General features: G+C 45.0%; 1 protein-coding gene across 8 annotated transcripts in view; it reads right to left on the bottom strand.

The window, feature by feature from the left end:
- PKNOX2 (PBX/knotted 1 homeobox 2) overlaps positions 1–14691 on the bottom strand; it is a 240538-nt gene that overhangs the window by 176651 nt on the left and 49196 nt on the right. For 4 of the 8 annotated variants that reach the window (XM_036220198.1, XM_016122623.2, XM_036220195.1 and 1 more), the window contains exon 2: positions 6661–6836. The exons of 2 other annotated variants lie outside the window; for them this stretch is intronic. The gene's annotated coding sequence lies outside the window, so the exon portion shown is untranslated. The remainder of the gene's footprint in view (positions 1–6660; positions 6837–14691) is intronic. 2 more of the 8 variants (XM_036220200.1, XM_036220197.1) reach the window with 1 other exon arrangement.

The raw sequence follows: 14691 nt of genomic DNA, 5'->3' as shown, positions 1-14691 counted from the left end.
AAGGCTGTAAAAAACAAGCCAACAAACACCAAAACCGATGCTATTGTTTATGGCAGGAATATGGAAAAGTCAAAAAGGAGAGAACTTTTAAGCAAGAGTGAAGAGTCCAGTTGGGCTGGAAGGAAAAGGATCTGCATGGAGAAGAATGATCAGGAAAGACTAGAAAGATCAGAATCATGACTGCTTTTAATTCTTTTTCTGGAATAAAGCTATAAAGACAACGACAAGAAAATTCCGGCACATATTCATCAGATATCTATCTGTTCCACAATCTACACTCACAAGGTGCAACAGAAACAAAATTCATGACTCCTATTATAAAAGTGCTGCCACATCATTGGGGAAATAAGAATAACCACATGAAAGAGCATCAGATAACACAAGACCATATATAAAGTAGTGCCAAACCGTGTGGTGGAGACTATAATTTCACTCTCCACAGAGAAACAAAATCAGCGAGAGCTGAGACACTCAAGAAAGTTTGCGGGGACAGTAGAACCTGAGTGGCATCTTGGAGGACTGAACAGGCAAGATTTGATTGGTGGAAGGAAGAGAGAGGGTATTCCGAGAAAGGGGGGAGACAATCTGAGCAGGACGAGAGGGAGAAGTGTGCAGAGCCCTGGGACATGCAGAGGCTGGTTCGTCTGAGAGAGACTGGAGGAGGGATTAATGCCGAGCCTGATGATGGGCCAGACCATGCAGGGCTAGGAGTTTCAGACAGAGAGGCCAGGCTTGGGTTGTGAGCTCGTGGAGCTATTGAAGGTTTTCTTTTTTCTTTTCTTTTTTTAAATTATCGTTAATATACAATACTATATTAGTTTCAGGTGGACAGCATAGTGACTCAACATTTACGTACCTTGTAAAGCGATCACCACAAGTCAAGTAACGTTCTGTCACATACAAAGTTACTCTTAATGGTTTTTCCACAAGGAAATGACATGAAGAGAAGTCCTGCCCATCCCTGCCCTCCACTTTTAGTATTTTCCTTCTAATTAAGACAGAGACGCCTCTTGGACGAGGTGGAATTTCAGATAGAAGACTCAGGCCTGGGGTGTAGTGTGACGTGCCCAGGGAAAGAAAATGTCCCTATCGTTCATAACGATGCCCAATAGGATAAGGCACTTCCTCTGGGGCTGTCTACTACCATCCACATGAACTCAGAGACCAGACCAGATCAACAGATGACGGATCGCTGAGGACAAGGACTGCATCTTATGCATCTCTGTAGCCCTAGAACCTAGCAGAGTGTCTGGCATGCATCGAGTTCTCAGCAAATGTCTAATGAAATGTTTAATGATGGACTCCTTTCATTCCAACCAGAATCCACAACCAGCATCTCAGAACCAGCCAGTGGCTGGCAATAAGCTCCAACTTGTAGTCTTCTAAAATACTGACACATTGCCACTGAGCATACATGAAGTCAGTATGAGTGTCCAGATTGAACTGCATAGAGTGGCGCTTCATCCCTGCCCTCTGGGACTATCTGTTGAGACACCAGCAACTTGGAAGAAGATACGGCAGACTTGCCATTTACACGTGTTTCAGAGCTGGGGAGGCTAGCAGCCATGCTGGAGAGATGGATTCAAGAGTGTTATAAAGCTCTTCACAAGCTGAAAGAATAGGATAAAACTAAAAAGTCGATTTTTCCTCTATCGGCTTTTATTTCTTGCACATTAATGTCTCGACGACCATAAAGGAAATGATTTTGAAAATTAAGAAAAAGTGCCTACAATCCCACCACTGTAAACCATCAAGTTATTTTATGTCCACATGTAAATCTATTTTTATTTTTTTCAGCATTATGTAAAAAATGACAAGAATATATACACCAAATGCTACCCTTACATTCAAAAATCAATTGCAAACACATAGAATAGGGTGACCTGGTTGAAAAACAAAGGTCGATTGAGTTAAATGCAAGCTCAGGATGAACCCAGAGTATGGTGTTGCTGCCAGACGCATTAAATATGATCTCAGGTGCATTAATAGCCATGCGGTGTCTAACCAACAGGGGGAATGGTCCCTTCGCTTTGGCCTTACGGATGCGATTCTGGCATCATGTTTTAATAACTCTGACAGCAATAAGCAGAAGATGAGCAAAGATGTCTAGTGGTTAGAGCTCGTTAAAAAAAAATTAGCAGTTAAAGGTGCAAGCTCTGGAATCAGACTACACAGCTCTAGCACTTACTAGCAGTATGACCGAGGGCAAGTTACTTAACTTCACTGTGCCTCAGTTTTTCATCTGTAAAATAGGGATAATAAAGGCTCTACGTCTGAGGTAAGTTGTGCGGATTGAATCATTTCTCATTCTGTAAAGTGCTCAGAACAGTGCCTTGCACAAAATAAGCATTCGCTGAATGTTAGCTATCGCTGTCATTTTCTCTATTAGGAGACCGCGAAGTAGAAGATATAGAAGAAACTAAAGTTATACCTTCTTTATCTCTCTCTAATGTCACCCATTGGTCTTGTTCTACTGGCTAAAGCAGTGACTCTTCTCCCACATGGTGGCCCTCCAAATGTCTGAAGAAACTATGAAAGAGGAATTGCGTTACTCTGGACCATGGACTTGGATTAGGACTTGTTGATGGATGTTAGAGGAAGCCGATCTTCAGTTGAATGTAAGAAAGAAGTTTCTGGCCATAAGAACCATCCAAAAGTGAGTTAGGCCCCTTCGGAAGGCAGTGAACTCACCAACACTGGAAGGAGAATCCTGCACCAGGGAAGAGCTGCCTCCCAGGCATGGTCTCCCGGAAGTGGTTTCACGCATCAGCACAGTGTTAAAAAGCATTATGATAGAGTTTACGAACTTACATATGGATAAAACATTAATAGTGTCTTCTTTCACTATCATTTCATAAAGTAGTTCAACACCCAAAAGTATGGAGAACCAAAAGGGTAGTTCTTTGAATTAAACAGGGCATCATGAAAAACACTTTCAATCTCTCTCTCTGTCTCTGTGTCTGCCTCTTTCTCACACACACATGCACACGTGTATGCATGCACATGTGCACATACAACCTCTCCACATTGTCATTTTTTTTCACACATGACCATAAACCAGTGGAAAGTCTTCCTGGAGTGGCACTGACCCATGCTGGAAAAGCCTCCATGTGCATGATATTTTAGGCCTTTCCGAAAAGTCAACAGTTTGTGGTCCTAGATGGCTAGTGACCATGTCAAAGGCCTTCAGACAAGCAGCTATGGTATTATACAGCCAAAATTTAAACTCAGGCTTGTCTTATTCATCATGAAAGTAAAATGGAACCGTAAATGAGACTGACCATCCACATTATAAATATGAGGAAACTGAAGAAATGGTAAACGAGGAGGAAGTTGTTGAATGCTCATGTTTATTTGGAAAAGAAGTGGAAAGGAGGACAGAGAAAGCTTCCCATAGGAGGTAGCATGTGCTCAAGGACAGCTGAGCGAGTACCCATGAAGCTCATCCAGGAGAGAGCAAGCTTGGGGCTTAGCAGGCCATGGGTCTAACACAGAGAGCAGCAGACCAGGACGTCGCCAGATGTGGATCATGCCCTGACTCTGTCATTAACTTACTACCTGGCATTAAATACTTGGCTCTGAGACACTTACCCACTCAGCACTAAGGGTATGGCATAGGCTTCCTCAAACCCTGGTAAGGACCAATGCTAATTCCATGCTCATTAGTCCCCCAGGCCATAGGCAGTGCTGGGCACCCAGTTGCAGAGACAGTGGGAAAGCTCCCTCAGTCATACACCCTAGGACCAGCCCAGGCCCAAGACTAATCTTGGGCCTGTACTTGTAAGTACAGGTGTGTAAACAAAAGCCTGTAAGGACTGTTGGCGCTGGTAGGCTAACTTTAAATTATTTGCCTGCGTGGGAGAAAGAATTGGAGATACTCATGACCTGTCTATACCAGATGGGAGTGAGAACCATGAGCTCCTACATACGCTGAGAAGTGTGAGCTCCCAGGGCTCACGCTTTTGCAGGACAAAAGCCCTGCTCTCGAAGCAACCTGCCTGGCCCTGTGGACATCCTCCGAGGTGTGAGCACACCAAGACTTGCTGGTTCTCCAGGAATGTCACTGCTCTTCTTCCTATCTCACGCCACTGACCTGCCTCAGGCTTTCTTTCTCTTCCCTGGCCCTTAATTGGTCTCCTGGCCTGCAACCTCACCCCATTTTTGCCCATTCACCACCTCCCCAGATCCCAGGATCTTTCTAAAACCCTTCGATGACTCCTAATTTCCCGGCAGAGGTGGTCAGCTGGCAGTCAGTCCCTAGGTTGACTCTCCCCTGTCCAGTGTTTTGATATATTATGCCAACATCTAAAAGTTAGAAATCCAGATTTCTAACTTTTCTTAATAATTAGATGACCTAATAATTCCAATCTTGCATTTCCGAGTGGCAATCATTGACACTGAGTACCGGCTGCTCCCTGCACAGGTCCTCCTGTCTGTCCCATAGAGAGAGGGCAGGCGTCACCTGGAAGTCCCTCCCATCACAGGGCCAGACACCTAGAGGCGGACACACATCGCCTACCAAGGAATTTCAAGTTCAAGGTGACGGCATGGGGTGGGTTAGGTGGGGTGGCTCATTCTGTTCCCAGCTGGAGGCTGAAGGAGGGGGTCCAGAGGAAGGCCAGCACCACCAGGCAGGCCTATCCAGTGTCCTTCCCTCTCCCCTGGGCATCTCCTCCCCTCAGCTAGGAGGGAGCTGACCAAGGCCTCAGGGCTGTTCTTCAGAAACGACAAGGGCTATAGGGCAGGTGCTGATGAAGCCCCACCCCATTCCTTCCTGAGGCCCCACCCCTGGGTCCAGCCTCTCCCCACCCCCAACTCAGTGGTGCTGCACCCCCTCCCGTTATTTCTATCCCACAGTTCCTATCAAAGCCCTAACAGCACATATTTTGTTAATTGTACAAACCTAATGGAGGAATGCATTGGCAAAAAAGGGTAATGGCCATCAGACCAGCAATAAAACAAAATTAATGGTCCATAGGAAGAAATCGTGTCCACTTAATCCCGGCTCTGAAACTCTAATAGAATAATGGAATACCAACGGAGGGTTTTTCTCTCCGTGTAGATTGCTTACACCATGTTAATCACTTGCAAAGCAGGCCACATACCACTCCGGCTCACATGACCCTCCAGGGAAAGTAGCAGACCAGAAACCCTGAGTGAAAGGCTCATTACAGACACGCACCACCACGGCAGCAACACCTCCCCTCTCCCGCCCTCCCCCAGGTGACTCTGGGATAGCCAGCGTGGGGTGTCACTGAGAGCCATTAGGGGCGGCGGGCCAGAAAGCAAGACACAGAAGACCTAAAAATAGCAAACATTTATTGAGTGCTTACTATGTGCCAGACACTGGGCTAGCTAAGTATTTTCCATGTAGTAAATTGCTATATCCCATTTTTATCCTCTATAGCTACATAGTCCAATGAGGTAGCCACTAGCCACATGCGGCTTTTTAAATTCGACTCTTAATGTCTTAAAATTAAAGAAAATTTAAAATTCAGCCACATTTCAACTGCTCAAGAGCTGCATGTGGCTAGTGATTGTTGTGCTGGGAGGCTCTGATCGAGCTCACCTCCACCGGGGCAGACGGCTGTACCAGACAGCACTGTTCTGAAGTATCGAGGCCATTTTATCTTGCTTGTTTACCAGATGTGGAAATCAAGGTGCAGAGAGGTAAGGCAAGCTTTCCAAGGCCACAAGGCTGGTACACAGCTGAGCTGGGTTCTAACCTGGTCTGACTCAGTCTGACTCCAGAATTCTCACTTTACACACTATGCCCTCGTAGAATCAGCGGTCGGAGCAGCAGGGAGGCCTTTTGAGGAAAGTTAGCCTGGTATCTATTATGTCCTCCACAGCATCCCCACAGCCCGTCCCAGAGCAGACAGACCCCAGTGTTCCACCTGAGAGTGAGCTCAGGGAGTGTCTGAAACCTGGGAAGGTCAGCTGGAGAGGGAGGGCTGTAAAGAGCATCTGACCCAAAAACCTCCCATTTATAAAACCAATACAAAGAAAAGTTAAGTGTCTTGCCCAAAGTTAACCAGAGTTAGGACTATAATCCAGGTTCCCTAACAGCCAGTTCTTACTGGCCAAGGGAGAGGACAGAGCAATGCCCGGGGCCCATGTGGCCACAGGGTTAGAGAAGGAAGAGGTGTCCCTCCAGGCTTTCTGGGGAGTCCTTGGCCAGGTGAGACGAGGCTGGGCCAAGCCTAAGTGCACTGGGCTTTAAGGAGAAGAGGGAAGGGAAGAATGAGGGATGGCCTTTGGGCCTAGAAACTGGAGTGGTTAAAAGCATAACACTGGATTGCTACCATGTTTTGGAGAAGCATTATTATCTATTACCATTAAAAACACACACCACATATACTTTGACTGAGCAGTCCCAATTTGAGAATGCATCCTATAGGAAGGGAACTAGCAGTGTGTAAGAATAATGGGGCAGCATCTACAGTAGGAAGATATGCAAGACAACCTTGATGTCCACCGATAGGGGAATGGCCGGATAACTTGGGACACAACTATACCGTAAAAAGAACAACTTGAATCTGTTATCTTTTGCCCTGCAAGCTGGCCATATGCTCAAAGTAAGAAAAGTAAGGAGCAGAGTGATATGTGCGGTGTGATCCCATTTTTGTGAAAACAGAGAAGACATTAGAATGAATTTACCATTGGCATGTGTTTGTGTGAGCATCGCTAGAGTGGAAGGAACAGCCGGGAATGTTCATTCTGGTGGTGATGGGAGAACCGGAACGGAGGGATGAAGGCTCACCATTTTTAGCATATCTTTGCCTTGTTTCTGGTTGCAATGAGCACTGCCACTTTTGTAATTTTTGAAAAGAAACCTAGTAAAGAAAAGAAAAATAATTGATAAAAGAGAGGTCGGACTTGATAGGCAGCCAGACCCAACTTCAGATCCACCTTACATCTTAGCCATGTGGCTTTGGGCAATTTCCTCAATCTCTCTGGATCTTAGATTCCACACTTGAAAACTGGTGATAAGAATATTCGAGTGTGACATTGTGGGGAGACTGATGAGAAAATGAATTTAAAGCTATTCAGTGACGTGGGACTTTTTATCAATGTTGATAAACACCCGCCCAGTGCACAGAGGTGCTTCTGGGTCACTCTCCAGCACTCTCACAATACGCTGGTACACATCTCTCAGGGCCCCTATATTTTTCCTTATATTACAGTTTTAATGCTTCTCTCTCCCTACCAGACTATAAACTCCTCATGGGTAGGTCCAGTACCTTGATTACCTATTCATTCATTCAATCATTTATTTGTTTGTTCCATTTATTATTAATAATAACTTAATAATTATGTCTTAGGCATACACACCAGGCACTGTGCCTAACATCAGAGATATAACAATGAACAAAACAGAACAGTCCCTGCTTTCACAGAGCTCACATCTAATGGAGAAAACAATCTATAAATGCATATATACATATACATATATATGTATATATCATGTGATACATTTATAATGTCAAGATGTAATAAGCGCTTAGAAGAAAAACATGGCATGATGAGGGAGCGAAAGTGACTGGGGAGGGGAGGGGAGTGTTTTAGAGAGAGGGGACAGGAAAGAGCCTCTAGAGCCCTTGTTTTTCTGAGAAAGTGCCTTTTGTGGCATGTGCCACAGATCCAGTGAGGTCAGTAGTCACATAGAAGATGTCAGTTTAAGAATAAAATAAAAATAGAGTTGAGGGAGAACAGAGGATAATTAAGCCACCTTAAAATTCCCTCCACTTCTGAGTATATACCCAAAGGAACCGAAAGCAGGGACTTGAAGAGATAATTTGTAAACCACTGTTCGCAGCAGCAAGAGCCAACCCAAGGGTCCATTTACAGATGAATGGATAAACAAAAATGCACTGTGAACATATAATGAAATATCATTCAGCCTCAAAAAGGAAGGAAATTCTGACACAAGAGGACATGATGATAAATGAAATAATTCACTAACAAAAGGACAAATACTATATGGTTCCACACACATGAGGAGCTAGACTAGTCAGATTTATGAAGACAGAAAGTAGAATGATGGGTGCCAGAGGCTGGGGGACGGGAGACGGGGAATTATGATTTAATAGATGCAGAGTTTCAGTTTTCCAAGATGAAACGGGTGCTATAGATGGATAGTGGTGATGGTAACACAACAATATGAAAGTATCAATGCTACAGAACTGTACACTTAAAATGGTTCAGATGGTAAATTTTATGTGTATTTTACCAGAATATATATATATATATATATATATATATATATATATTTACCAGAATATATATATATATTCTGGTAAAATACACATAAAATATATATATCACCACTAAATTCTCCCAATTTTTTTCAGGGGGGAATAAAACTTTGGACGTTAAAGAGCAGGAAAAGGAGTAGCCAACAGCTGAGGAAAGGATAAGGTGGCCCAAAGAGAGCAGGGGACCCCAAGTGTCTGAAGCCACAGTGGGGAGGATGCAAAGAGAGGGCTGCCGGGAAAAAAGGGGGCTAGGATCCCAGGCCAGTCTGTTGACAGTGGAGGCAACATTCCTGTGGGAACATCTGGGCCTACGTCACTCCAGAGGGCTGATGCTGGAAAATGAGACACAATCTAGGACAAAAAAGAAAAGGAAAAACATTTTTTTAAACTGGTGAGAGGTGACTGGTAGAGAATTGGGCCCCTCACTAGTCTAAAATGAAAGACAGTCAAAGAATGTATCCACAGCAATAAAACGACGAGCAGGAAACTAAAAGGAGATGGGAATGAGTGATTCCTAATCTGATGCAACGGTGAGCAGCTCGGTGTGTTGGAAAGGGTTTTAGACAAGACCCAGGAGCCAGTCCCGGTCCTCACGACCCTTTGACCTTACGTGTGTCACCCTAACTCTTTTGGCCTCAATTTCTTCATCTATTGAACTGATCAGAACAAGAGGAATCTTAAGGTTTTAGGGGTCCACAAACCCCTATCCAGAACGCATTTGTGTGTATATTTTTCTGTAGCAAGATTTACAAATTTTACCACTATTTCAAAGCTGTCCAAGTCCCCAGAGAGGTTAAGAATCAGTGGATGAGATATTCACGAGGCTCACATTCAGCTAGAAAGTTCTAAGAAGCCAAGAAATCTTGGACTAGACACCAATAAATATTTGGGCCTCAAATAAATCAAGATGCCTATTCCTGTTTTGACTGCTACACAGACATATTATAAAAATGAAGTAAAATACTTATATACTTTGAAAAGTTAAAATTATTTCTCTCACGAAAGTAAATATGATTGTTGTTGTTTCGCAGAGAGCAAGAGCAGATCTGCACCAGGTACAGAGACACAGAGAGACCCAACCCATCCCGCTCCCCTAAACAGAGGCAGTGTGATCCAGGGTGTGATGGCTGTAGGTCTTTCCTTGGTTCAAATAAAGGGGCCCTTCATTTCCTGTGTAGAGAGGGGTCCAGGCCAGAAAGAAAAGTGAATGCATCCTTCCCAGGAGTTGTGACCCAGGACAGAACAAATGCATCACTTTGTGCCAATGAGTCCTCATTTTCCATTTGGCTTTCTTGGGGGGAAATTTTCAACTGTGTGACTCACAAGGGTGACAGAGGGAGGATGTATCAAGGGGAAATAGCGCAGGCAGGGGACAGTATCTGGCTACCAGAGTGCAAGATCCAAACTAGAACCCTGCGTGATGACCAAGCCAGGGTCATCAGGGCAGAGGGGACCTCAGCCACGGTAGGCACTGCCCTTCTGGAGGAACCAGCCCAGAGGCGGTGGGGGAGCCAATGGATCAGAACCAGCCATGCGTAAACCTGGATGGAAACTTAAGGATCATTTATTTAGACCTGCTCCTTTCGCTTTTGCAGAAACAGGTTGAGAGGGATGGAGACATATCCAGAGTTGGAAGCCAGGCCAGTGGTACCTTCATCATTTACAAGATGTGTTTTGAGGGCAGATCCTTTACTGGGTTGGAGAACCCAGATGTCTGCCCTCAAGCAGCTCATAGTCTAATAGATTGAGAGCTTAAGTGTGATCCAGCAGGTATATAGAGACCATGGAGGAGGGCCTCCCCACTTCAAGCAAGTACATCCAGGGGTGAGGTGCAGGTCAGCCACCTCCCTGACTGGTGCCGAAGGTAGGGAAAATACTCTGAAGTCCCTGCCAAGCCAACAGCCACCCACATCTTAGAGAAGGGTACCTTCTTGAGAAGAAGCCTCCTAGAGTCCAGCCCCCACAGGGAGAGAGCCCAGCTCCAGCAGGCTAGCTCCAGGCCCTAACTAGCAGGGAACTCTGAATAGCAGTCCCCATTCATTATTCCTAACTTGCCTCCAGGGGCTGGTCCTGAATATTGTTTCATAAATAACTTAACAGGGCCCCAGCTTGTTTAACTGAGGTTAGGCAGATGTGCGCAGCATAGGGCGACTATGAGGATTCTGGCTGGGCTGATTGGCTGGGATGCTCGCTCTCTGCAGAGGGATGGCTCAGCGGAGAAGGCAACCACGGCTGGTGTCCCCACCTGGATCCCGGATCACAGCGGGATGCTGAAAAAGCATTTATTTTCAATTGTTCTTAGCCACTAATTTGGCTCCAGGGTGTAACACCAATCTGAGAACAAACCAAGTAGGAAAACTGTGCCTCTCCTGAAGGAGGCCCAATTTCACCATAACCAGGGGAGAGTGGGGAGGCTTCCTAAGTTCATCGCTTCACAGTGCCTGCAGCCTCCCAACACAGGCTGGCCGCCTCCGTCTCCAGCCCGAGTCGCCCAGAGTCACCGGGCTGCACTGCCATCTGCTGCACTTGCTCATTGCTCCTCCGAGGTGCCTCCAGCAGAGGACAGATTACTCTGATGGTAGGTAGATAAAATGAGGTTCCCTTGCTGGCAGTAACTACCCAAAACAATCTCTCTCCTGAGCAGCTGTCTCCACCTGGCACCTGCCAGCAGAAGAGCTGGCGGGTGTCATCAGCTGACATAGGTGATTCTCCTTCTGCATGGAGGGGACCATGAAAGCCCTCTCAAGGCGAGATTTGCTGGGAGGGCCCTCTGTTGGGCTGCAGCGAGGTCTTCCCTCAGGAGAAAACACAAAAGCAGCTCTGTTTCTGGCAGAGTAAAGAGCGAGCTCCCTCCAGGGCAAACGGGAGGGAAAATCTGGCGAATAAGGGCTGCCTTGGATGCTTCCTCAAGACCAATGCGAAAAATCCTGTCAGAGAGGCCCTTCTCGTGGTGAAATTGCCTTCTAATGGCTTAAAATAACTGAATCAGAGACTTTCCCTGAGACTCTTTTGAAAGCAAACTAGTAGATAAAACCAACCCACCACCTCACTGCCAGCCTCCCAGATGTGCCATAATTTCTATGACCCAAAAAAAAAAAAAAAATGCCTTCTTCACCAGCATGTGATTTAGCTGCACAGTAACCCCATAAATCCAACCTAATATAAACATACTGGAAAGATAATAGGTTTTAAAAATCTCTGAGTAGTCAAAGTATAAGTCACAAAATCTTTGCCCTAAAGTTTATGAACCTTCTCATAAGGGAAATGCCTAGGCTCTTACTTCGAGCTTCTTTAATTTTATACCATCTCTAACAGGCTCAGTATCGGGTATCTTGGCCTCGGCTGATTAGAATCAATAAGAGAGAAGGGGGTTTGGGCTTCCCTGGAAGGCGCGCCAAGGGCATGGGGGGCTCAGATCATTCACTATTCAAACACGCATGGAGGACTTTAAGAAATAAACCTTCAGTTGTCTGGAAAATCCCAAACAAGTATCCTTCTTGACACTTCCGGGCTGCCGAGTGTTTCCTATAGGTTGTCTTGAACTTGTTCAGAAGCTGCCTACGTTGCTTCCCGGTTGGCTCATTCATTCACTCGCCAGGATGCTGGAGCAGAGTGATGATGTGCGATGATGTGCAACCACGCATAAAGCAAGATGAAGGCAGAGACATCTTTTGATGCAACACATGCATACACACAGACATGCACACATCACATGTATATTCGGGTACACACATGCATGCATGTGCACACACATGTACATACATACACATATGCACCCACTGTCACGTGCACATGTATACACTCACATCAGGAGCATCTATTATACATTAGGTGTTGAACATACACATGTCATACAGATGTTAGAAAAGGCACCGGAAGGAGGAGGGGCGAGCCAGTCGGGTTGTCCTTTGACTCGGTCCCTAGCTACTCACATGAGAATCTTTGTGGGGAGGGGCTGTAATAATTCAGGCATCAACTAAAATATCATTTTACCAAAACATTAAAGTGCACCACCAAGAAAAACAAAAAACAACATAGCGGCAGGCCTTGAGAAACGTGGAGAAGATTCTCCCATGCGTCTTAGAGAAAGTCATAGGCCTCTGTGGGCCTGGCTTCCCATCGACGGCATGAACAGTTCGGAGCCATCAGTGTCTCCCAGCTCCCTAGGCAACAGGATCCCTGTTTAATCTAAGAACTGACCCACCCTGCCAGCCTGATTTATTTTCACCAAAGCTTCGAAAGGAAGGCTTTTGATCAACTGTTTCTCTCCAGCCTCTAGCCAATCATCCAAAACACGTGCGTTTTCTTCACAGCCCCTTTAGGCCTCTGCCCAGGTGCCAAACCCAAGGAGACAGCGAGTGGCTCTGTATCCTCTCCCCAAACCCTAGGATAGCAGGCCTGGTATAGTCATCATTTTGGGAATAGGAAGTCTTTATGAGACTCATAAGGGATGGTGGGGATTGGGATTCTGGCAATCTGTCCTGAAGAATTCAGGTTAATAATTTATATATGCCTAAAAAACAAACAAAAAAAAAAAACAAAAAAAACTCCGAAACAAATTGCATACGAATTGTGTGACATTTGAAGGAAATTTGCCAATGTCGCTCAGTGAAGCATAATAAAGATATGCAGCCCATGATAATAAGTTACTTAAACTCAGAGCACTAAATGATTTATTAATTGTCTTCTAATCTCTCCTAGCTACAACTAAAATCAAGAGTATGGCCACATTTTACATATCAGTTCACAACTCCTCCAAGGCCAACCAGTACAGCTGCCATTAACTACAAGTCTATTTTTCTTTCTTGCCCCCAACTCTGTAGATGGGCCTGGAGCAGGGCCCAGAGCTAGGGGAACTGCTCTGGTCAGTAAAGGGTAGGTGCACTCCCAAAACATCTCATCCTGTCACGCTTCTCAAATAAAACATGTTTGTTTTGCCTACAGGTCCCGTCTTCAGAGTTCACCTCTCCTACAGCCATCGGTGCCATGGTACCTCTGGGCTGACAACTGTCCTGGGAGAACACAGGTCACTATCTCCTGGGATGCCCTAGCACCAGGCTTAGGGCCCCAGAGTCCTCTCCAGCAACGGATGAATTCTGCAGAAAGAATTAGAGTAAAAATGAGAAAAGAAACAGAAAGACCTACCCTTTTCTCTGGGACGTGCTGACCCAGTGGGGAATGTGAGGTTTCTGCTGCTGTGTCCATTTAGACAGGCCCCCTCCCTGTCCCCAGCGCTACAGACATCCGGTCCCTCCACTTCGGCAAGAACCCCATGCTCAGGCTGCTGCCCAGAGTTGCCGACAAACCCAACCCTGTCTCGGGATTCACGGCCAAGGGGCTGTGCTGACTGTGTGTCTGGCTGGAGGGAAGGTCACCAGAAAAACCAGAAGTCTGTAGCCAGAAATATTGCCTATGGGCAGATGGAGAAATAAGACAAGGTACTTTAGACTGGGTTGCCGAAACTAGGCTCAAGAAGCGAAATGATTCTCCAGGCTTCCTTGCTGCCTCCAATATGCTTCTCTCTGGTGTTCCCGTCTCAGAAGGGTTCCATCTTCCATCAGTTGCCCACTCTTTGAACCACTTTTGATTCTGCCTCTGCCCTCTCACTCCAACCCAGGGGGATTTCACGCCTAGATTTCTCATATCTATCCCTTTCCATCTCCACTACCTGCATAATTCAGAGTGAAAATCAGCAATTCCTTTCAGACATTTTTGTGGGATTTGAATAGTGTATCTGTTTTTGTTTTGTTTTATTTTGTTTCTAAAAAGGTAATATGTAACAGTTCAAAAATCAAAAAGTATATGAAAGTATATATTGAAATGTCTCCCTCTCATTCCTTTTTCCCACTTGTCCAATAAACACAAATATGGAGTCTTGTTTTTCATTTTCTATGTGCACTTTTCTAAACCTTGGTGGATTTTTTGTCTTTACACTTAATATATTTTTGGAGATCTTTCCATATCAGTACAAAGAGAGCTTCCCCATTCCTCTTTCTAAATGCATAGTATTCCATTATCGGGATATTCCACAATTTAACTAATTGGTCCCCAGTTGATGGACGCTTGGGTTCTTTCCAATTGTTTTCTATTACAAACAGTGTTGCAAATAATAAACTTAACATATGTCATTTTATAAATGTACAAGTATATCTTAAGAGCAATTTCCCATTCTGAAATTGCTGAGTCAAAAGGCAAATGATTTATAATTTTGATAGATATTGCCAAATTGACCTCCGAAGGGGTTGTACTGATTTACACTAGAAGATAAGCTGTTTCCCCAGAGCCTGCCAATACAGCGTCATAACAGACTTTTTGAATTTTTGCCCATTTAAGAGATGAATGGATAATGCTATCTCAGGATAGTTTTTATTTGCATTTCTCTTATTATGTGTAAGATTGAACATCCTCTCATATGTTAAGAACCATTTGTGTG

This window comes from Rousettus aegyptiacus, unplaced genomic scaffold (genome assembly GCF_014176215.1).
Source record: "Rousettus aegyptiacus isolate mRouAeg1 unplaced genomic scaffold, mRouAeg1.p scaffold_m13_p_5, whole genome shotgun sequence".
In the NCBI taxonomy this organism is placed as follows: Eukaryota; Metazoa; Chordata; class Mammalia; order Chiroptera; family Pteropodidae; genus Rousettus; species Rousettus aegyptiacus.
Note: the sequence above shows the minus strand (reverse complement) of the source record. Positions and strands in the feature narration are given on the sequence as shown.